This window comes from Phoenix dactylifera, chromosome 13 (genome assembly GCF_051530095.1).
Source record: "Phoenix dactylifera cultivar Ajwa chromosome 13, Ajwa_hap1_PhDact_Kaust_v1.1, whole genome shotgun sequence".
Classification (NCBI taxonomy): Eukaryota; Viridiplantae; Streptophyta; class Magnoliopsida; order Arecales; family Arecaceae; genus Phoenix; species Phoenix dactylifera.
In genome coordinates, this window is record NC_143202.1 from 14,130,511 (window position 1) to 14,153,830 (window position 23,320).

Below are 23,320 nucleotides of genomic sequence, written 5' to 3' on the forward strand. Positions count from 1 at the left end.
TAAGTGGGATCTTTGCGAATGCATCGTGACCCCTTCACTTACCTGGGAGCTTACCTGGTCAACTCGGTTCATTAGACCGGATTGGAGGCTTAGGTGCCCTCTTCAAACCAGTTAGGAGCTGTCTAGAAATTTAAGAAAAACATTAGAAATTGAGGTGTAATGTTTAGTTGCATGTTTGATTGTGAATAGATTTTTATTTTAGGGTGTAGTTTTAGGGTATCTTTAGTTGGTACTTATATTTATATTTATTTTTATAAAAAAAATAAATTTTTTTTTAAAATTTTGTATGCTAGGTTGGAATAGGGACGACACCGGTCGATTAAGTCGTACAACTTTAGATCATCCCTTAGGACACATCCTTGAAATTCCTTCGCAGTATCTCACACCTTGTGAGATGGCAAATTTTCCTGATGATGTAGGAAGTCACCATGGTGATGAAGGTAGACCCCCAGTTATGACACTTCGACAATACTTACATCCCACTAGGACTAGTCAACCTTCATGCATGATTATTCCTGAAAATGTAGGACACTTTGAAATCAAACCAGGAGTAATTCAATTGCTGCCCAAGTATCATGGGATGGAATCCGAGAACCCTTATCTTCATCTTAAGGATTTTGAGGAAATTAGCATCACATTTAGAGTGCCAAATGTATCGGAAGACGTCCTTAAATTGACCTTGTTTCCTTTTTCCTTAAAGGACAAAGCCAAAACATGGCTGAACTCCTTGAGACCTAGATCGCTAGGAACATGGCATGACATGCAAAGAGAATTCTTGAAAAAATTCTTTCCCGCATAAAGGACTAACTTTTTGAAAGGCACATTAGTAATTTCCAACAAAAAGACCATGAAACATTTTATGAATGCTGGGAGAGATTTAAAGATTTGCTTCTCTCTTGTCCTCATCATGGGTTTGAAACATGGAGAACCATTAGTTTCTTTTACGAAGGGTTGTCTCCACAGTTAAAATAATTTATAGAGACTATGTGCAATGGTCTATTTCTGGAAAAGCAACCCGATGAGGCATGGAACTATTTAGACTCTCTCGCAGAGACTGCACAATTATGTGATACAGGGGATAGAGTGAATAAACCTTTGCCTAAGCCTACTAGCATTCCACACGGGGGCCTTTACAACCTTAGTACTCAGGATGATATTCAGGCTAAAATGGCAGCCCTTACTAGAAAGGTAGAGGAAATTGAACTTAGAAGGATTGAACCCGTCAAGATCGTAGAACATAACAGCGAGTGTTGTAGGATTTGCGAGATGCCTGGCCATCTCATCACTGATTGCCCCACAATACCCGCATTCAAGGAAGTCTTGCACGATTAGGCCAATGTTATGAATACCTATCAAAAATCTTTCAATAATCCTTTTTCGGGTACTTACAACCCTGGATGGAAGAACTGAAAGTTATTCCTAGGTTCTTCGGTGTTTAGCATGCTGAATTTTTTTTTTTTTTCGAAAACCATGGCTGAACCTGATCGGGTTGCCTACGTACCCCTTCATAAGGGGGATCAAGCCATACGTAGTTCTTTTTAAGTTTTAAAACGCAGCGGAAAAACCGAATCAAAAAATTTAATTCATGCATGCTTACAAGATCAAATCTAGAAATCAGCACCTTAAGAACATATAGGATTATGCCGGAATCGTTTAAACAATTATGCTAAAACTTTTATGCATGATTAACTATCAGATCTGAAACTTAAGAACTCTATTCCAATTAATCTCCGAATATCCATCGAATGGATTCTGGAGATATCTCCGTGAGGAGCCCCAAAAGAGGGTAAAACCTCGGAGAATTGGACCTAGACCTTGACACCATAATAAATGATTAATGCTAGATTAATACCTTTTATGATGGATAAAAGTTGTGAATCTGATTCTTGACTTCGCAGCCACGCACATGAATGGCCTCTACGAGAAGTACACGCGAAGTCCTGAAGGATCTTCTTCCGCAACAGTGCTAGCAGCTGCAGAACACTTGAAAGCTGAAATCTGCCCGCCGGGATTCAATCAACTCTTGATCAATCGTCTTGAAGCAGATAGAGATGAGGTTTGTAAGGGAAGTAGAGGACTCAGATCTGATCTTGAATCTTCTAGATATTCACCCTGAAAACCCTATCTAAAATGGAGAAGAAGAGGAGGAGGAGGCGGGTGAGGAAGAAGGCTGCAATGGATGTGTTTTTGGTGCCCATGTTTGACCCCTTTTAATGGCCTCCGAATTTTCATTCAAAATTCGAAATTTATTTTCAGAAAACCTCTTTTAGTTGGCACATGCAAAGGAATAGGAACAACCCAAATCAGATCTCAACCAAATCTGATTTAAATTCAAATTTTAAACACATGTGCAAGAGGGAAGAAATTTGAAATCCATGCGGCAAGGTAAAACACTTCATAATTTCGAAATCACCTCTTGAAATTCGAATTTAATCCATTCAAAGACTCATACGCCACCTTGGCTGATGGTTTGAGTGATTAAAATCATTTAACACATTGCTTAATGTTTGAATTTAAATTCAAATAACAAATAATGTCGCCATGTGTCAAGCAATGGGTCCATGTGCCATGCAATAATTTTGGTTTATTTAAAATTCATGAAATCCAATTCCATGTCACCAATAATTGCCACATCATCTGAGCCTAATCCCCTTGGGTTGCACCTAATCAAATTTGGTCAAACCCGAATAAAAATAAAGCAATTTGGTTGAACCCAAACTAATCAGGTCAGACCCTGATTGAGCTCAAATTGAATCCAATTCAATTTTGGCTCATGCAAACTCAATCAAATTGAATTAATTACTTTGTGTTGGACCTAATCCAATTAGGTCAATCCCCAATTAAGAACAAATTAATTTAAAATTAATTTGATCAGCTTAAGTCCTTTTTGGTTCTAACCTAATCCAATCAGGTCAAAATCCTGATTGAGCCCAAACTTGAATCCAATTCAATTTGGCTCATCCTTAGCACAATTACTCAATCAAATTGAGTTTATTAGTAATTTAATTTCTAATTAATCCTTCATTAATTACTTTAATTATTTTATAAGATAATTTGCCAATCAAATTGACCAAATTACCCCTGAATGATTCTTAATCATTCATCAGCTTTCTTGATCAATCAGGAATCTTCTATGCGTGTGACCTCATAGGTTCGAACCTAAGCCGGTAGTATAGGAACAATTTTCTACACTAATCGATGTGACCATCTAGCAATGGTACCCGATGTCCGGATAGGTCGAATATATGCGAAGCAAATATTCTGGAACCCTGAACTATGGTTACTGTATAATTCAATCCCTTTGACTCCTAATACCAGGATGACTTAGAGCTCACTGTCAATGCTATAATTAGTACATCCATTATGTGATTAACTTTAGATATCCCGTGACTCCTCACTAGGATTACCCTGGCCAAGGTTTTGCTAAATTAATCACAAGACATTATCTCCTGTTTTCAGGAGGGGTCAATTCCATCTTGACTCACAACTGACTACGCAAGTACTTGACTGCACCCAGTGACCTTCCGTCACTGAATTAGAAATTCAGGTAGTCCGGTACCAAAGTACAGTGAGTTGCTTGCTAGTCACAGGTTGCGGTCTCAGGTCAGAGGGCCAAACTTATACCCATATCCACTCGGAACATCTCTCGACAGTAGTGCATTCCGGAATTGGTCACGTTCAGTGAAATGTACTCCTACACTTCACCTATGTGGCATACCAGTGTCTCCACACTCCTTGGTTAAGAGGACAACCAACGTATATGTCACACAACGACCTAATCTCGATAACGCTGTCGTCCTAGTAACAACATATCATTTGGTCGCGAACAAGTTTAAGGACTCAAAGATAAATCCTCCTTTATCATAACATAAGTCCTAAGGACTTCATCATATAAGAGTTCATTTGAAGATGAAATGATGAATAATGCCAAATAACACTTTATTAATTTGTCAATTCATTTACAAAATTCAATCATCAATATGCTGACGATTGACATTTTGGATACAAATCCCAACAACTCCCACTTAGCCTAATGCCAATCGGCACAGTATCTAATACCCATCTTCGACTTGTGTTCGTCGAACTCTTTGATGCCGAGGACTTTGGTAAATGGGTCAGCCAGATTTTCTTTTGTGTCAATCTTCTGAAGATCTATATCACCTCGATCGATGATCTCTCGAACCAGGTGGTAGCGACGTAGAATTTGCTTGGTCCGCTGATGTGCTTTAGGTTCCCTTGCTTGAGCTATGGCCCCAGTATTGTCACAAAATACAGGCACTGGACCATCAATGGAGGGTGTCACTCCAAGCTCGGTGATGAACTTCCGCAACCATACAGCTTTCTTGGCGGCATCAGATGCTGCGATATATTCTGCTTCACATGTAGAATCTGCCACTGTATGCTGCTTGAAACTCTTCAAGCAGATAGCCCCACCCTTAAGAGTGAAGATATATCCTGACACGCTCTTGCTATCATCTTGATCTGACTGAAAACTTGAATCAGTATATCCCTCAAGTTTTAAGTCAAAATCACTATAGACAAGCCACTGATCTTTAGTATTTCTCAAATACTTAAGGATGGTTTTTACAACCTTCCAGTGGTTGCTACCTAGATCAGACTGGTATCTGCTCACTACTCCTAGTGAGTATGCCACGTCTGGTCTAGTACATATCATGGCATACATTATAGATCCCACTGCCGAAGCATATGGAATTTTATCCATACTCTCTCTTTCTTGAGGGGTTGTCGGACAATCTCTTTTAGAGAGGTTAATTCCATGGCCCATCGGAAGATAGCCTTTCTTGGAATTAATCATACTGAACCTCTTCAGTATAGTATCAATGTATGTGGATTGGGATAATCCAAGCAATCTTCTAGATCTATCTTTATAGATCTTCATCCCTAGGATGTAAGATGCTTCTCCCAAATCCTTCATAGCAAATTGAGATGATAGCCAAACCTTTATTCCTTGTAATGCAGGAATGTCATTCCCGATTAAAAGAATGTCATCCACATACAAAATAAGGAATATAATAACTGAACCATTTGCCCATTTATAAATGCAAGGTTCCTCTACATTCTTAATGAAGCCATATGTTTTGATTACCTTATCAAAACGTATATTCCAACTCCGTGAAGCTTGCTTTAATCCATAAATGGATTTTTAAAGCTTGCACACTTTAGACTCATCTGCAGATGTAAAACCTTCAGGTTGTATCATATACACTTCCTCTTCTAAATCTCCATTTAGAAATGCGGTCTTTACATCCATTTGCCAGATTTCATAGTCTAAATGTGCTGCTATCGCAAGCACAATCCGAATGGACTTGAGCATTGCCACAGGAGAAAACGTCTCGTCATAGTCAATACCATAACGTTGACGATAACCCTTGGCAACCAAACGGGCTTTATAGGTCTCTACCTTTCCGTCTGCGCCCCGTTTCCTTTTGAATATCCACTTACACCCTATGGATTTAATTCCTTCGGGTGGGTCAACTAATGTCCAAACATCATTGACCTTCATGGATTCCATTTCGGATTGCATGGCTCCAAGCCATTTATCAGAGTCATACCTCTGCATTGCATCCATGTATGTGATCGGATCCTCATCGTTTTCATCAAGTTCGATAGGATCCCCATCTCGGACCAAGAAACCGTAGTATCTGTCCGGCTGACGTGGTACTCTACCCGATCGCCTTAATGGTGCATCTAATATGGGTTCTGGATCTGATCTAATCAAATCCGACTCAACTGGTTCAGTAGATGGTGTCGGATCTTCTACATGTTGAACTTCTCTAAGCTCAACATTAGAGCTATTTGTTCCTTCACCAAGAAATTCCTTTTCTAAGAAAATTGCTCTATTGCTTACGAACAACTTTTGTTCTTCAGCAAAGTAGAAGTAATATCCTTTAGTTTCTTTAGGGTAACCAACAAAGAAACATTTGTCAGACTTGGGTTCAAGTTTGTCTGTCTTCAAACGTTTGACGTACGCCGGACACCCCCAAATCCTAAGGTGAGAGAGCATCGGCTTACGTCTAGTCCACATCTCATGTGGTGTTTTATTTACAGACTTACTTGAAACCTTATTTAGAATATAGCAGGCTGACTCAAGAGCATATCCCCAAAAGGATATGGGCAGATTAGCAAACCCCATCATGGATCGAACCATGTCTAACAGAGTTCGATTTCTCCTTTCTGACACACCATTATATTGTGGTGTACCAGGAGGAGTCCATTGGGAGAGAATCCCATTTTCTCCTAGATATGTCAAAAATTCACTGGAGAGGTATTCACCTCCTCGATCTGATCGAAGAGTTTTAATACTCTTTCCAGTTTGTTTTTCTACTTCATTACGATATAATTTGAACATTTCAAATGATTCAGATTTATGTCTCATTAAATAGACATAACCATACCTAGAAAGGTCGTCTGTAAACGTAATGAAATATGAATACCCACCTCTAGCATCTGTGCTCATTGGCCCACATACATCAGAATGTACAAGGGTCAATAAATCACTGGCTCGTTCACCTTTTTCGGTAAAAGGTGATTTGGTCATTTTACCAAGAAGACATGATTCACAGGTTGTCAATAATTCATAATCATTAACATCAAGGATTCCCTCTTTACTTAACCTGTTCATCCTGTTCTTGTTAATATGACCTAACCTATGATGCCAAAGGTAGACATCCGTGACATTATCTATTCTAGGGCGCTTATTGGATTTATACATTACATGAACAGGTTGTGACAAAATGTAAATGCCATTACTCAGAATTTCATTCATTACAACAACACCATTGCAAATGACATTGCAATAATCCTTTTTTATTGATATTTTATAACCATTTTTGGCCAAAAGGCCTACAGAAATGATATTCAATAGAAAACTTGGACAATAGTGACAATCACTAAAGACATTTACATGAGAGCTGAATTTAAGTTTAAGAATTCCTAAAGCTAGAACTGGAACTGGTCTTCCATCTCCAACATTCAGGAACCTTTCTCCTTCTTCAAATCTCTTACTGACTTGTAGCCCCTGCAACGAATTGCAAATATTAAAAGGACTACCGGTATCCAATACCCAGGTCGAATTATCACAAATAGAGAAATTGCAAGGTGTTATCATATAAGTACCTTGATTGGCAACTGATTGCCCACTTTTCTTAGGCCGGTTCGGATCGAGGGATGCAATGTAAAGAGGACAGTTCCTCTTCCAATGTCTTTGCTTCTTGCAGAAGAAGCACTCCGCCTTGCTCTGATCAGCCTTTTTATTCTTTTTCTGACTAGGCTGAGCATGGTGCACCTGTTTTTTTTGGATTTTATTTTTCTTTTTTCCTTTCTTAAAGGAGCGACCCTTGGATGAACCTCCCACTAAATTCACCGTCTTCTTAAGAAGTTGGTGATCATTCTCAAACGTCTGTAGTAACCCCAACAATTGGTGATAATTCACTACAGGTTTCGTCATACGAAAATGAGTGAGAAAAGGACGGTATGATCCAGGCAATGAGTTTAGTATGGCATCCTTCCCCAATTGATCATGAAGGGGAAAGCCAAGAGAGCTTAGACGCTCGATCAACTCAATCATGTACAGTACATGATCAGTTACCGAGGTCCCATCTTTCATTCGGGCGCTGAAGATGGCACAACTAGTTTTGTGCCTCTCAACGTCGTCAGGAACGCCGAATGATTCATTCAACACTTGAATGATATCTTTCGGCTGCGTATTCTCAAAACGCCTACTAAACTCATCACTCATTGCTGCCAACATGATGCATCGAACAGTGATCCGGTCACTGAGCCACTTCTGATAAGTGTCTCTGGCCGATCTTGATGCATTAGCAGCGGGCTGCTCAGGTGCTTGATCCGTTATCACATAAAGGATCCTCTCATGCTCTAGCACTATTTTCAGTTTCCTATGCCAATTATTGAAATTTGGACCAGTCAACTTGTCATTGTCCAACAATGAGCGAAGTGACAAATTAGTAGCCATTTCTGCATAAAAAGAAAATTTGGCTATTAGTATATGAATTGACTAAACTCAATAGACTTGGACTTTAGTCTAAAGGTATTCCCACTATTTTATACAAATTGGTAGCCTCTACCTCTAATTTGAAAAATTACTCCTAATTCTTTAGTGGGCACTAGAACCCAATAGATCACATATAGGCCCGAGTGTGGCTCGGCCAACCCATATGCACCTATTGGTAGGTTCTTAACCAATTGCTTCACCAAGCAACTTCTAATGATGATTTTGCCCTAGGTTTTCCGGCAGGCGTGTGGCGCCTCCACCGAATACCCTAGTCAGGTCCAACCATTAAATGATAGGGTTAAGTCTAATCAACTAATAGACGACCAAGTCCGAGTGTGGCTCGGCTCACCTGACCGCCTATTGAAGGTACACTTAACTCATCATATATTGAATGACAATTCCAATGCTTGATAAGTACCAGGCGTGTGGCGCCTCCAATAATTATCAAAACATTGGATCCATTATCACCCAACTTAATGGGAGGCTATGACCTAGTTATCTCCATAACCATTTCATTTTAAGGACCTAATAATTTTAGAGGATTTCATAATTAGGATAGATGAGAAGATCCGGTTAGTCCAATTTCTCCCACTGACTTCACCAAATCAGATTAGACTCAAACCGGTTAAGGAGACACCTAAATCAGTCATACTGATTTTCCTTAAGGCATGGGCTAACTCGAATCATTAAGTGATCCAATCAAAATGTGATTGACCATGTCGGCCAGGTAAGTGAGATCGGTGGAAGGGATATGCCATTAACTCGACAAAGACGAATCAGTGCGAGTAGCTCCTAATTAAAAACCACCGGTCAAAACTGCCAAACTTACCTTAGACACCGACTGGTTAATCAATTTCGATTTGATTACTCAAATGACTCGGGCTACACCTCTGAGCCTAAATCAAGTTCCATCTTGGTCTAATCAAAGACATGGAATTGATCAATCTACAACTATTGTATTTAACCTAGAGTTTCCTTGACCTAATCTAGTTACTACTTAATTAGATTTGATCAATTAACTCTAATTAGACCATGTTTGATTCTAACCTTAGGTCTAACCCAATCCTAAGAACTTGATTCAAGCTAACCCATATGCCCAAAGAATTATGCAATGTCAATTAATTGAGTTACAATTCTATTTCATAACACTTAATTCTCAATTAAGTTTAGACTTATGAAAGTTTTGATCATTGCATATTTCTTTTTAATTACATATTAATTACAATCTTTCAGTTCTTAAAACATATTTTCAGATCTGAGTTTTTGTAATTAATCACATGTAATCAGATTTAATTCATGTTTAAGTCATTATGTTTTATGTTCATGCATCACATATACATAACAACATGAATTAATACAAACAACATACATCTTATGTATTTATTTTTTCACTTTTATTTTCAGATCTAATTTGTTCATTAAAATCAGAGATCATATGAATCATAAACTTTATTTAGATCTAATCTAAACAATATTATGATTTCAGATTTATTCATGTTACTAATCCTAACACAAACATGCATCATATGCATCCAAAATTTCAGATCTACTTAATCATGCATAATCAGTAATTAAATCAATCATAAAAAGCACTTTAGATCTAATCTAAATATGTTAATAATTTCAGATTTAATTGCAAGAATTAAAACATAAAAGTTTAAACATAAACCTGGCTCTGATAACACTGAAAGTTATTCCTAGGTTCTTCGGTGTTTAGCATGCTGAATTTTTTTTTTTTCGAAAACCATGGCTGAACCTGATCGGGTTGCCTACGTACCCCTTTATAAGGGGGATCAAGCCATACATAGTTCTTTTTAAGTTTTAAAACGCAGCGGAAAAACCGAATCAAACAATTTAATTCATGCATGCTTACAAGATCAAATCTAGAAATCAGCACCTTAAGAACATATAGGATTATGCCGGAATCGTTTAAACAATTATGCTAAAACTTTTATGCATGATTAACTATCAGATCTGAAACTTAAGAACTCTATTCCAATTAATCTCCGAATATCCATCGAATGGATTCTGGAGATATCTCCGTGAGGAGCCCCAAAAGAGAGTAAAACCTCGGAAAATTGGACCTAGACCTTGACACCATAATAAATGATTAATGCTAGATTAATACCTTTTATGATGGATGAAAGTTGTGAATCTGATTCTTGACTTCGCAGCCACACACACGAATGGCCTCTACGAGAAGTACAAGCGAAGTCCTGAAGGATCTTCTTCCGCAACAGTGCTAGCAGCTGCAGAACACTTGAAAGCTGAAATCTGCCCGCCGGGATTCAATCAACTCTTGATCAATCGTCTTGAAGCAGATAGAGATGAGGTTTGTAAGAAAAGTAGAGGACTCAGATCTGATCTTGAATCTTCTAGATATTCACCCTGAAAACCCTATCTAAAATGGAGAAGAAGAGGAGGAGGAGGCGGGTGAGGAAGAAGGCTGCAATGGATGTGTTTTTGGTGCCCATGTTTGACCCCTTTTAATGGCCTCCGAATTTTCATTCAAAATTCGAAATTTATTTTCAGAAAACCTCTTTTAGTTGGCACATGCAAAGGAATAGGAACAACCCAAATCAGATCTCAACCAAATCTGATTTAAATTCAAATTTTAAACACATGTGCAAGAGGGAAGGAATTTGAAATCCATGCGGCAAGGTAAAACACTTCATAATTTCGAAATCACCTATTGAAATTCGAATTTAATCCATTCAAAAACTCATACGCCACCTTGGCTGATGGTTTGAGTGATTAAAATCATTTAACACATTGCTTAATGTTTGAATTTAAATTCAAATAACAAACAATGTCGCCATGTGTCAAGCAATAGGTCCATGTGCCATGCAATAATTTTGGTTTATTTAAAATTCATGAAATCCAATTCCATGTCACCAATAATTGCCACATCATCTGAGCCTAATCCTCTTGGGTTGCACCTAATCAAATTTGGTCAAACCCGAATTAAAATAAAGGAATTTGGTTGAACCCAATCTAATCAGGTCAGACCCTGATTGAGCTCAAATTGAATCCAATTCAATTTTGGCTCATGCAAACTCAATCAAATTGAATTAATTACTTTGTGTTGGACCTAATCCAATTAGGTCAATCCCCAATTAAGAACAAATTAATTTAAAATTAATTTGATCAGCTTAAGTCCTTGTTGGTTCTAACCTAATCCAATCAGGTCAAAATCCTGATTGAGCCCAAACTTGAATCCAATTCAATTTGGCTCATCCTTAGCACAATTACTCAATCAAATTGAGTTTATTAGTAATTTAATTACTAATTAATCCTTCATTAATTACTTTAATTATTTTATAAGATAATTTGCCAATCAAATTGACCAAATTATCCCTGAATGATTCTTAATCATTCATCAGCTTTCTTGATCAATCAAGAATCTTCTATAAGTGTGACCTCATAGGTTCGAACCTAAGCCGGTAGTATAGGAACAATTTTCTACACTAATCGATGTGACCATCTAGCAATGGTACCCGACGTCCGAATAGGTCGAATATATTCGAAGCAAATATTCTGGAACCCTGAACTATGGTTACTGTATAATTCAATCCCTTTGACTCCTAATGCCAGGATGACTTAGAGCTCACTGTCAATGCTATAATTAGTACATCCATTATGTGATTAACTTTAGATATCCCGTGACTCCTCACTGGGATTACCCTGGCCAAGGTTTTGCTAAATTAATCACAAGACATTATCTCCTGTTTTCAGGAGGGGTCAATTCCATCTTGACTCACAACTGACTACGCAAGTATTTGACTGCACCTAGTGACCTTCCGTCACTGAATTAGAAATTCAGGTAGTCCGGTACCAAAATACAGTGAGTTGCTTGCTAGTCACAAGTTGCGGTCTCAGGTCAGAGGGCCAAACTTATACCCATATCCACTCGGAACATCTTTCGACAGTAGTGCGTTCCGGAATTGGTCACGTTCAGTGAAATATACTCCTACACTTCACCTGTGTGGCATACCAGTGTCTCCACACTCCTTGGTTAAGAGGACAACCAACGTATATGTCACACAACGACCTAATCTTGATAACGCTGTCGTCCTAGTAACAACATATCATTAGGTCGCGAACAAGTTTAAGGACTCAAAGATAAATCCTCCTTTATCATAACATAAGTCCTAAGGACTTCATCATATAAGAGTTCATTTGAAGATGAAATGATGAATAATGCCAAATAACACTTTATTAATTTGTCAATTCATTTACAAAATTCAATCATCAATATGCTGACGATTGACATTTAGGATACAAATCCCAACAAGAACCATCCAAATTTCAGGTGGAGGAATGACCAACCTCAACAAGTATATAACCCGACTCCTCCACCTCCGCAACCACATTATGCACACGCACCCTCTCAAAAATCCAGTCTCGAAGAAACTTTGCAATCTTTCATGCAAGGTAAGCTACTAGCTCAACCACAACCTAATCCTCAAGTCTATGGCGGTAGTAATGCATCATCTTCAACTTCGCATAAAGAGCAAGCAAAGAGTATAATAACTTTGCGAAGTGGAAAGATTATTGACCGAGCAGTTCCAGAACAAACACAAGTCATACCTGATTCTGACCCTCCCAAGACAAAAGAAAAGGATAATGAAGAAACTGAAGCACCAACATCTACTGAAAAAATTGAATGTCCTTTTCCTGCACCATTTCCACAAAGATTAAAGCCCTTGCAAAAGCTTGAACCAAACTCTGAAATTCTTGAGCCTTTTAAGCAAGTAAAAATCAATGTACCTCTTCTTGATGCAATCAAACAAGTGCCTTCATATGCAAAATTTTTAAAAGATTTGTGCACTGTCAAGCGTCGTTTAAATGTCAAAAAGAAGGCATTTCTGGCTGAAAATATGAGTGCAATTTTACAGCATAACATTCTTCCTAAATATAAGGATCCAGGTTGCCCAACTATCTCGTGCATTATTGGCAATTTTAGGATTGAGCGAGCATTGCTAGATTTAGGAGCGAGTGTGAACTTGTTGCCATATACGGTATATGAGCAACTCGGCTTGGGTGAGTTGAAGCCAACAACTGTGACCTTACAATTAGCTGATAGGTCAGTGAAGGTTTCTAGAGGGATTATCGAAGATGTGTTGGTCCAAGTAGACAAGTTCTATTTTCCTGTTGATTTTATCGTACTGGACATACATCCGGCTTCCAATTCACCATCTCAGATTCCGGTCATCTTAGGACGTCCATTCCTTGCAACTTCTAATGCATTGATCAATTGTAGGAATGGTGTCATGAAGCTTTCTTTTGGCAATATGACCTTGGAACTGAACGTCTTTAGTATAGGTAAACAACCCAGTGATCATGAAGAAAGTAAAGAAGTTGAATGGGTTGAAACCATTGCGGAAGAATATTTATTAAAAGAAACATTTACTGAATCGGCCGACAATGGTTTAATAGATTGGTGTTCTGAAGGTACTGCTAATGACGTGGTCCCACCTGGTTTAGATAATTCGGATGTTATGATGGTCAATGGGTGGAGACCGCGAATAGAGGAATTTGAACAGTTGCCACCTCAAAAAGCAAAGATAGTACTATCCCATGAACAAACACCTAAGCTCGAGTTGAAACCTTTACCGAAGGAACTCAAGTATGCCTTTCTTGGATCCGAGGACACATTTTCTATAATCATCTCATCTGATCTGGATCATGCCCAAGAAAGAAAATTACTTGGTGTTCTAAAGAATCATAAGGGAGCTTTAGGATGGTCTATTGCCGACTTGAACAGGATTAGCCCTTTAATTTGCACGCACCGGATATATTTGGAGGACAATGCCAAAACCACAAGGCAAATGCAATGCAGGTTGAATCCTACGATGAGAGATGTGGTTAAAGCAGAAGTCCTCAAGTTGCTTGACGTGGGTAGTATTTACCCAATTTTCGATAGCAAGTGGGTGAGTCCTACTCAAGTCGTGCCCAAGAAAGCAGGTCTGACGGTAGTCAAAAATGATCAGGGTGAACTAGTTCCAACTCGTATTCCGACGAGTTGGCGCATGTGTGTTGACTACCGAAAATTGAATTTGGTCACTAGGAAGGATCACTTTCCCCTACCCTTCCTAGACCAAGTTTTGGAAAGAGTTGCAGGACACAAATTCTATTGTTTTCTCGATGGCTATTCCGGGTACTACCAAATCGAAATTTCACTTGAGGATCAAAAGAAGACTACCTTCACTTGTCCTTTTGGCACATTCGCTTTCTGTCGGATGCCATTCGGGTTGTGTAATGCACCTGCAACATTCCAAAGCTGTATGCTCAGCATTTTTGAAGAAATGAACAAGAAATTTTTAGAAGTGTTTATGGATGATTTCTCTATTTTTGGCGATTCTTTTGATGATTGTTTATTACATTTACAAGCAGTCTTAGCTCGATGCATGGAAAAGAATCTGATACTAAATTGGGAGAAATGCTACTTTATGGTGCCAAAGGGAATTGTCCTAGGACATATTGTTTCATCGAAGGGCATGGAAGTTGATAGAGCCAAGATTGACTTAATCGCCAAGCTACCTGCACCCAAAACGGTTAGAGATGTTAGATCATTTTTGGGTCACGCAGAATTTTATAGGAGGTTCATCAAGGACTTTAGTGTCATAGCCCGACCATTATGTAACCTCCTATCCCTTGATACACCGTTCAATTGGACTGAAACATGTCAAGAGGCATTCGAAAAATTGAAGGCTATGCTTAGCACTGAACCCATCGTGCGACCACCTGATTGGTTATTACCTTTTGAGATCATGTGCGGTGCTAGTGACTATGCGATAGGAGCTATCCTAGGACAACGCAAGGATAATAAGCCATATGTCATCTACTATGCAAGCAAAACCTTAAATGATGCTCAAATGAATTACACCACCACCGAGAAGGAATTGCTTGCAGTAGTATTTGCATTAGACAAATTTCGCTCTTATATTCTTGGTGCTCCTATTGTTATCTTTACAGATCATGCAGCGCTAAAATATTTATTGGATAAGAAAGATGCCAAACCACGCTTAATACGATGGATACTTCTACTCCAAGAATTTGACATCACTATCAAAGATAAAAAGGGAGTAGAAAATGTAGTTGCTGACCATTTATCACGGCTAGTTCTTAATGATTCGGTTGTTAGATTTATGCCCTAGAAGCCAATCTGGCTGACACATTATTAATTCTAGGGACATAATTTTGTACTTGACTATTTATTATTAAATAAATAAAAGGCATCTTTTCATTCATATTGTTTATGTGTCTATGAATCGTCCAAGAAATTAATAAGATGATGATACATATTCTCAAGAGTTGAGAATTTGAGCCATGTATCATTGGGGATTAATTTCTAAATGCTCCTGATCAATGGATCATCACGAGGATGGTGATCGATCCGATCAGTGCACAGATCACTTTCCTTCTGGATGGATGAGACTTGAGTCCACAGTGTAGGGACACTGAAGTGATAGTGCATGTGCTTGTTAGAGAACAAGGGTACTGAGCGTGACCAACACAAGAAGTCACTTGGATGTCTATCCACTCGTCAGTGACTTGCTTGATGTTGCAGTAGTGTGACTGGTCCTTTGACCTGCGGTGCTTCGGCTACTCACAGTGAGGTTATTGTAGTTTGACTGCACACATACATGGTCTCTAGCCATATGGGTCCATGCAGTGTAGATTGGCTGCAGTAAATTCACTGTAGGAGTAGGGTATGCATCTACAAGGAATCTATCGACCTTGATAGATAAGGAGAGATCCTATGTGATTTATGAGACTGAGTTCGTAAGACCTCGGCCGGGACGGATTGCATAGTGGAGAAAGAGTTTTCCACTCTCGAACTTAAGTCGAATAAATTTTGACATATGACAGACGAAGGGGTTTGACGAGTTATCCATGACCTCCGTCTTGTAGGGATCCACGATAGAAGGACTGTAACACATGACAACTGCACCTAGAGGTTCATCATTCTATTCTGCTGGGTAGCCACTACATGCTGCTAGGTGTCACTGGTGGATGGTGGGACTCATAGGGATTATCTTGATGATCGATAAACCCTAATGAGTTGAGTTGGAATCATTCCAACCCATTGAAAGGAGTTTCAATGATACTGAGATGGAGATCTCAATATGTCTCATTACCAGTTAGATTAGAACCTATGAGGTCACACACATTAGAGGTTCTGATTATTAGGATTGTCGATTTGTGATTTGGAATCACAATGTCAATTGTCAATAAGATTGATGTACAAAATAACCCACTAAGAGTTAGTGAGTTAAATGGAAGAATTAAATAATTATAATTAGATTATAATTGAGTCTTTTATTGCTGATTAATTGAGTCAAATTATGTTGGATCTGACCCAAAGAAATTTGACTCAAATCCTAGTCAAGAGTTGGCTAGATCGAGTCCTAAAAATTCTACCTAAATTCAGCCTTTTTCCTTATATGAAGCCTCCCTCTTAATGCCCTATTTTGAGGAGTCAAAATAGGTAAGAGGGGGCAGCCAAGAGGGCAAGGAAGAACGTGGCCCCCTCTCCTTCTTTGCTGGGAGCCAGCGCCCCTTGATTCAAGGAATCAAGGGGCCCGCCAATGCAAAAAAAAAAAAAAAAGAAAAAGGGGAGGCGCCAAGGAATCCTAGTGGGACTAGGACCCTTGGCGCCTAGGGTTTTGAACCATATAAAAGGGAGCCCCACGTCCCAAATTTCAGAGAAGAACTTCTCCCAGCCGTGGGGCAGCAAGAGGGATTTTTGGGGATTTTTTAAATCAGCAAATAGGGAGAGAAAAGAATAAAAAGGTGAAGGGTTTTCTTCTTCCTTTTGAAGGCTGCACAAGGTGGGATCCTTGTGATTTCTTCTTCCTTCTTCTTCGACATCCAAGAGAGGCTTTTGCAAGGAGCTAGCACCCCGGTGAAGCCCCATCTCTGATCTTCAGCAACCTCGTGTGGATACTTGTAGAGGCCGGACGTTTGTGCGGCTACAAGGAACCAAACCACGATCATCGGTTGCGGTGTTCTTCTACCCGCACAAAGGTGAAGATGAGATCTTCATTTGAAATTTTATATTTCTGATTTTCTAGTAGTTTAACAATTCATAATTAATTATTAGATCTTAGTTTAGTCCCCATCTTAATTCAAAAGGGTTCTGAATCGTTTTGATTCAGAAAAATTTTGAAATCTACCCGATCCTGTTCCGGCGTATGCGATGCACCGGGCCCGGCATGCGGATTCCGCCGCAAACGTCGCGCCGCTGTGGGGCAATCCAATAGTGGTATCAGAGCCATGGTTTTGGGGATCCAATTAAGATAATAGTTAATTAATTATGAATTAGTTCTGATTTTTTAATTATTATGCATGCTGAAAAATTCTGCGTGCTGAAATTTCGTGTTGCTGAAAATTTTCAGCATGCTGATTTTGTTAGATCGATCATGCGATGTTAGTTTTAAAATTATGATATGATTATGATGTTTAAAATTAAGGTATTGCATGATCTGAATCTCAGATGGTTGCATAATAAAATTAAAATCAGATTAGATAAAATCATGCATGAGATGCATGTGGTGATGATCATAGGATTCAAACTCTTTTGGTATCGAATGTAATGACCTGCGATGTGATCTGTAATGTCATGTAATTTTTCAGATGCTTGCATGCATCTTATTTAATGTTATGAGAGGCCTGCGTGCCTCCTAAAAGGAGATGTAAATTATTTTTATTTTTATTTTTATCTGGTTGTATTTCTGTGATGTGATGTATGTCAACGATCAAGTTGAAGACAAGGCATGAGATGAACAGGGGTCTAAGCGGTTGATGGCGATTGGATCAAGAGTTGGTCAAGGATCGAATCAAGGAGGCTTGGAACCAATTCAAGAGTTGAAGACCAGTTGATCGATTGACGTGCATGTGCTTGTAATATGACCTAACTAGAATCCATGATCATCACCTATTTAAAGTTTAGCTTTAATTATTGCTGCGATCATAACTGCCTGCAATGTGCCGTTTGCATGTGATGTGAATGAGAGTCGGGTAGATAGGTTTACATGTGATATAGCAAACCCAATTGAGACCTAAATTAAAACCTCCTCAATCAAGTCGAGAGTGAACCGACATGAGCAAGTCATATTAGATTAATTGATCTAATTGGTGTCTAGGAAAGCATTAAAGGTGGTTACTTAATTAGGACCTTACTCTCTGAGTAAGGGGAGCCTCCCACCTGCTTACCTGGCCAATTGTTCGATTACCTCTTATGAAGAGCTCAAGTTGCAAACACTAAAGACCTGATTAACCAATATTAAGTCAATAGGTCTTCCACTGTAGTAGAGCTGCTAAGGCCTTTCTGATGTTGATTTGTCTCGGCTGGACACAGTGGTCAAGTTGCATCGGGGGGCTGGACCTCTCTATAGACATGAGATGTTGTAGGGTAAAGGTGGGGTTGGGCACCAATAACTGTTAGGTGAGGACCCAATGACGACTTTATTCCTACGGTTATACGGTGGGTCTGACTTAACTAAAAAATGGGACCAATAACTGTTAGGTGAGGTTTTCATGGCTTAGAGACCAAGTTACACTGCAACATGCTTCAGAAGCATTGTACAAGAGTTGTACATTCATCAATCTATGTGTCACCAATAACTGTTAGGTGAGGTGGCATGTAAATTGATGGGACCGCAGTACCCACTAGAAACCCTAGTCGTGTGGAATTTCCGTTTCCCTACCATGGGAGTGTGAGAGATTCGAGAAAATAGTGGGAGTTACATTTGTTCTAAAAGACCTTAGAACAGATTAGGATCAAGTACAAAAGTCTAACTAGAATCTTTACTCTCTGCAGATACAATGTCAGCTTCAAACCCTTTGACCCGTATTCTTGAGACCAACCGACTGACCGGAACCAATTACAGGGACTGGCTTAGAAATCTCAAAATTGTTTTGGACTGTGAGAAAATAGGCTACATACTCGATTCAGATATCCCCACACTACCAACACGTCCTACTGATGTTCAACGTGAGATGCATAAAAAGTGGTTGGATGATGACATTAGAGTAAAATGCTATATGATGGCATCCATGTCAAATGAACTCCAATGCCAGCATGAAAATATGAAGACTGCTAGGGACATACTGGCACACCTGCAAGAGTTGTATGGTGAGCAGAGTCGCACAGCTCGTTTTGAAGTGTCCAAGAGGCTTTTCAAAGCGAAGATGCGCGAGGGGTAGTCTGTCTATGATCACGGTCTGACTATGATCAAGGATCTAGAGGAGCTTGAGAAGCTCGGTATGGACATGCACAAGGAATTACAAGTGGATTTGATCGGTCAGTTTATAATAAACTACCATATGAATAAGATTGAATGCACTAAGACTGAACTGATAAACATGTTGGTAACTGCTGAGGGAGCCTTGAAAGGTTCAAGGGGCAATGTCCTTGCTGCTGAGTTGACTTCTGGTTCCAAGAGAAAGTCTACTTGGAAGAAAAAGAAGCCTGCTAAGAAGCAAAAGAAAGACAAGAAGCCAAAGAAGGAAGTTCAAAAGAAAAAGGCTAACGACAAAGGAAAATGTTTCCACTGCAATGTCGAAGGCCACTGGAAGAGAAACTGTCCTTCATACCTCGAGAGCCTGAAGAACAAAAAAGGTGACACACCTTCAGAAGGTATAGACTTGCTCATAATTGAAACTAATCTAACGGTTTCTTCTACTTCTAGTTGGGTTATAGATTCTGGTTCTAGTGCTCATTTGTGCACTACCATGCAGGGTCTAAAGGATAGTAGAAGGCTGGCGGAAGGTGCGGTAACCCTTCGGGTTGGCAACGGGGCAAAAGTTGCTGCTGTGGCTGTGGGCACCTACCATCTGCGACTACCGTCTGGTTTTAGTTTATTACTTAGAGACTGCTATTATGTACCTGCTGCTAGCAGAAATTTGATTTCTGTTTCATGTCTAGCACAGGAAGATCATGTTTTTACATTTGACAAAGACTGCTGTTCTATTTATTTAAGAAATAAAATAGTCGCACGTGGTTTCATGATCGACAGTCTCTATCATTTACATATGGATGTATCTGTGAATGTTACCGAGCAAGAAGTGAGTGCCAAAGGATCCAAAAGATCCAGAGATGAGATAAACCAAAGATATTTGTGGCACCTCAGGCTTGGCCATATTGGAGAAGACAGAATGAACAAAATGGATAAAGATGGGCTTTTAGGCTCATTGACTTCCGAGTCATATCCAGTTTGCGAGTCCTGTCTTCAAGGAAAAATGGCTAGACTGCCCTTTGTAGGACATGGGGAGAGGACCACTGAAATACTTACCCTAGTACATACAGATGTATGTGGCCCATTCGATGTGCTAGCCAGGGGACGTTATTCTTACTTCATTACCTTTACTGATGATTATTCACGGTATGGGTATGTGTATCTTATGAGACACAAGTCTGAATCTTTTGAAAAGTTCAAAGAGTTTAAGAATGAAGTAGAAAAACAAACTGGAAAACCTCTTAAGGCTCTTCGATCAGATCGAGGAGGAGAATACCTTAGTGGGGAATTCCTGGACTATCTCAAAGAAAATGGCATAGTCTCACAATGGACACCTCCGGGAACACCTCAACTCAACGGGGTGTCAGAGAGGAGGAATCGGACCCTATTAGATATGGTCAGGTCCATGATGAGCTTCACTGATTTACCTATGTTCCTTTGGGGAGATGCCTTACTCACAGCGATTTATTTATTGAATAGAGTTCCCTCTAAATCCGTTCCTACCACACCATATGAGATATGGCATGGTAAGAAACCAAGTCTTGGTCATCTCAAGATTTGGGGATGTCCGGCCCACGTCAAAAGACTACAGGCGGACAAGCTAGAGGCTAGGACCATAAGTGCTCGTTTTATAGGATATCCTAAAGAGTCATTAGGATACAATTTTTACGTCTCAGAGGATCACAATGTGATTGTGAGCCGTCATGCCATCTTCTTGGAAAACCAGTTTATCCTTGATAGAGGCAGTGGGAGGAAAATTGAGCTTGAAGAGAAAGTCTCTGAAAAGCAACGAGTCATGAATCCTATTGAACCCATTCATACAGAGCCAGTACACGATGTCCCTCGACTACCTCGTAGATCTAGTAGGGTCTCCCATCCTCCCGATAGATACTTAGGTATACTAGAAGAGGATACCGAGGAAATGTTCCTAGTGGGAGATAGGGATCACATACAGGATCCCAAAACCTACAACGAGGCGATATCTGATGTTGATTCTGAGAAATGGTTGGAAGCTATGAAGTCAGAGTTAGACTCCATGCATTCCAACCAAGTCTGGACCTTAGTAGACCCACCAGAAGGTATTGTACCTATTGGATGCAAATGGATCCACAAAAGGAAGATAGGTTCGGATGGAGAGGTAGAGACCTATAAGGCAAGGCTTGTGGCGAAAGGCTATAGTCAGCGCGAAGGCATTGACTATCAGGAGACCTTTTCACCTGTAGCCATGTTAAAATCCATCCGAACATTGCTTGCCATTGCAGCATTTCATGATTATGAAATCTGACAGATGGATGTGAAAACTGCTTTCCTGAATGGATATCTTGATGAAGATATCTATATGGAACAGCCTTTGGGTTTCACTTCCAGTGATGGAGATCACAAGGTCTGCAAGCTGCAAAGGTCCATCTATGGACTAAAGCAAGCATCTCGGAGTTGGAACACTCGTTTCGATGACGCAATCAAAATGTTTGATTTCATCAAAAACGAAGAGGAACCGTGTGTTTACAAAAAGGTTAGTGGGAGCGCTGTCGTATTTCTCGTACTGTACGTGGACGACATCCTACTGATAGGGAATGATATTCCCATGCTAACCTCGGTCAAGGTCTGGTTGTCAAAAGAATTCTCCATGAAAGACCTTGGGGAAGCATCCTATATTTTGGGAATAAAGGTCTATAGAGATAGATCTAAAAGGATGCTTGGCCTTTCACAGAAGATGTACATTGAGGAGGTGTTGAAGAGGTTCAGCATGGAAAACTCCAAGAGGGGTCTCTTACCCCTTAGGCATGGAATTCATCTCTCCAAAAAGATGTGCCCCAACACATCTGAAGAGATTCAACGCATGAGCAAGATTCCCTATGCATCGGCAATAGGAAGCCTCATGTATGCCATGCTGTGTACACGACCTGATATAGCTCTTGCTGTGAGTGTCACAAGCAGATATCAGTCGAATCCAGGTGAAGAACACTGGACAGCTGTGAAGAATATTCTTAAGTACTTGAGAAGAACTAAAGATTTATTCTTGGTTTTTGGAGGATCATCAGAGTTAAAGATAGAAGGGTACACAGATTCAGACTTCATGACTGATGTCGATGACAGGAAGTCAACATCTGGATATGTGTTCTTGTGCAATGGTGGTACGGTAAATTGGAAGAGTTCTAAACAACCGATCATTGCTGATTCTACTATGGAAGCTGAATACATCGCCGCCTCTGAAGCTGCTAAGGAAGGCTTCTGGTTCAAAAAATTCATTGCAGAGTTGGACGTGATGACATCAGATGCCATAACACTCTACTGCGATAATAATGGCGCCATAGCCCTTGCTAAGGAGCCAAGGTCTCATCAGAAGTCTAAGCATATAGAGCGGCGCTTCCATCTCATACGCGACTATGTTGAAAAGAAATATGTAGAGGTGCAGAGAGTAGACTCCGCGGATAACGTGGCAGACCCGTTTACTAAGCAGCTAAGTCAGCAAAAGACTGAAGCCCACCTTGAGAAGATGGGGCTTAGATATATGACTGATTGGCTTTAGTGCAAGTGGGAGATTGTTAGATGTATGCCCTAGAAGCCAATCTGGCTGACACATTATTAATTCTAGGGACATAATTTTGTACTTGACTATTTATTATTAAATAAATAAAAGGCATCTTTTCATTCATATTATTTATGTGTCTATGAATCGTCCAAAAAATTAATAAGATGATGATACATATTCTCAAGAGTTGAGAATTTGAGCCATGTATCATTGGTGATTAATTTCTAAATGCTCCCGATCAATGGATCATCACGAGGACGGTGATCGATCCGATCAGTGCACAGATCACTTTCCTTCTGGATGGATGAGACTTGAGTCCACAGTGTAGGGACACTGAAGTGATAGTGCATGTGCTTGTTAGAGAACAAGGGTACTGAGCGTGACCAACACAAGAAGTCACTTGGATGTCTATCCACTCGTCAGTGACTTGCTTGATGTTGCAGTAGTGTGACTGGTCCTTTGACCTGCGGTGCTTCGGCTATTCACAGTGAGGTTATTGTAGTTTGACTG

At 39.7% G+C, this 23,320-nt stretch overlaps 1 pseudogene; it reads right to left on the bottom strand.

The window, feature by feature from the left end:
• Positions 1-816: 816 nt before the first annotated feature.
• Positions 817-914, bottom strand: LOC120106902 (small nucleolar RNA R71; annotated as a pseudogene).
• Between the last annotated feature and the right edge of the window lie 22,406 nt (positions 915-23,320).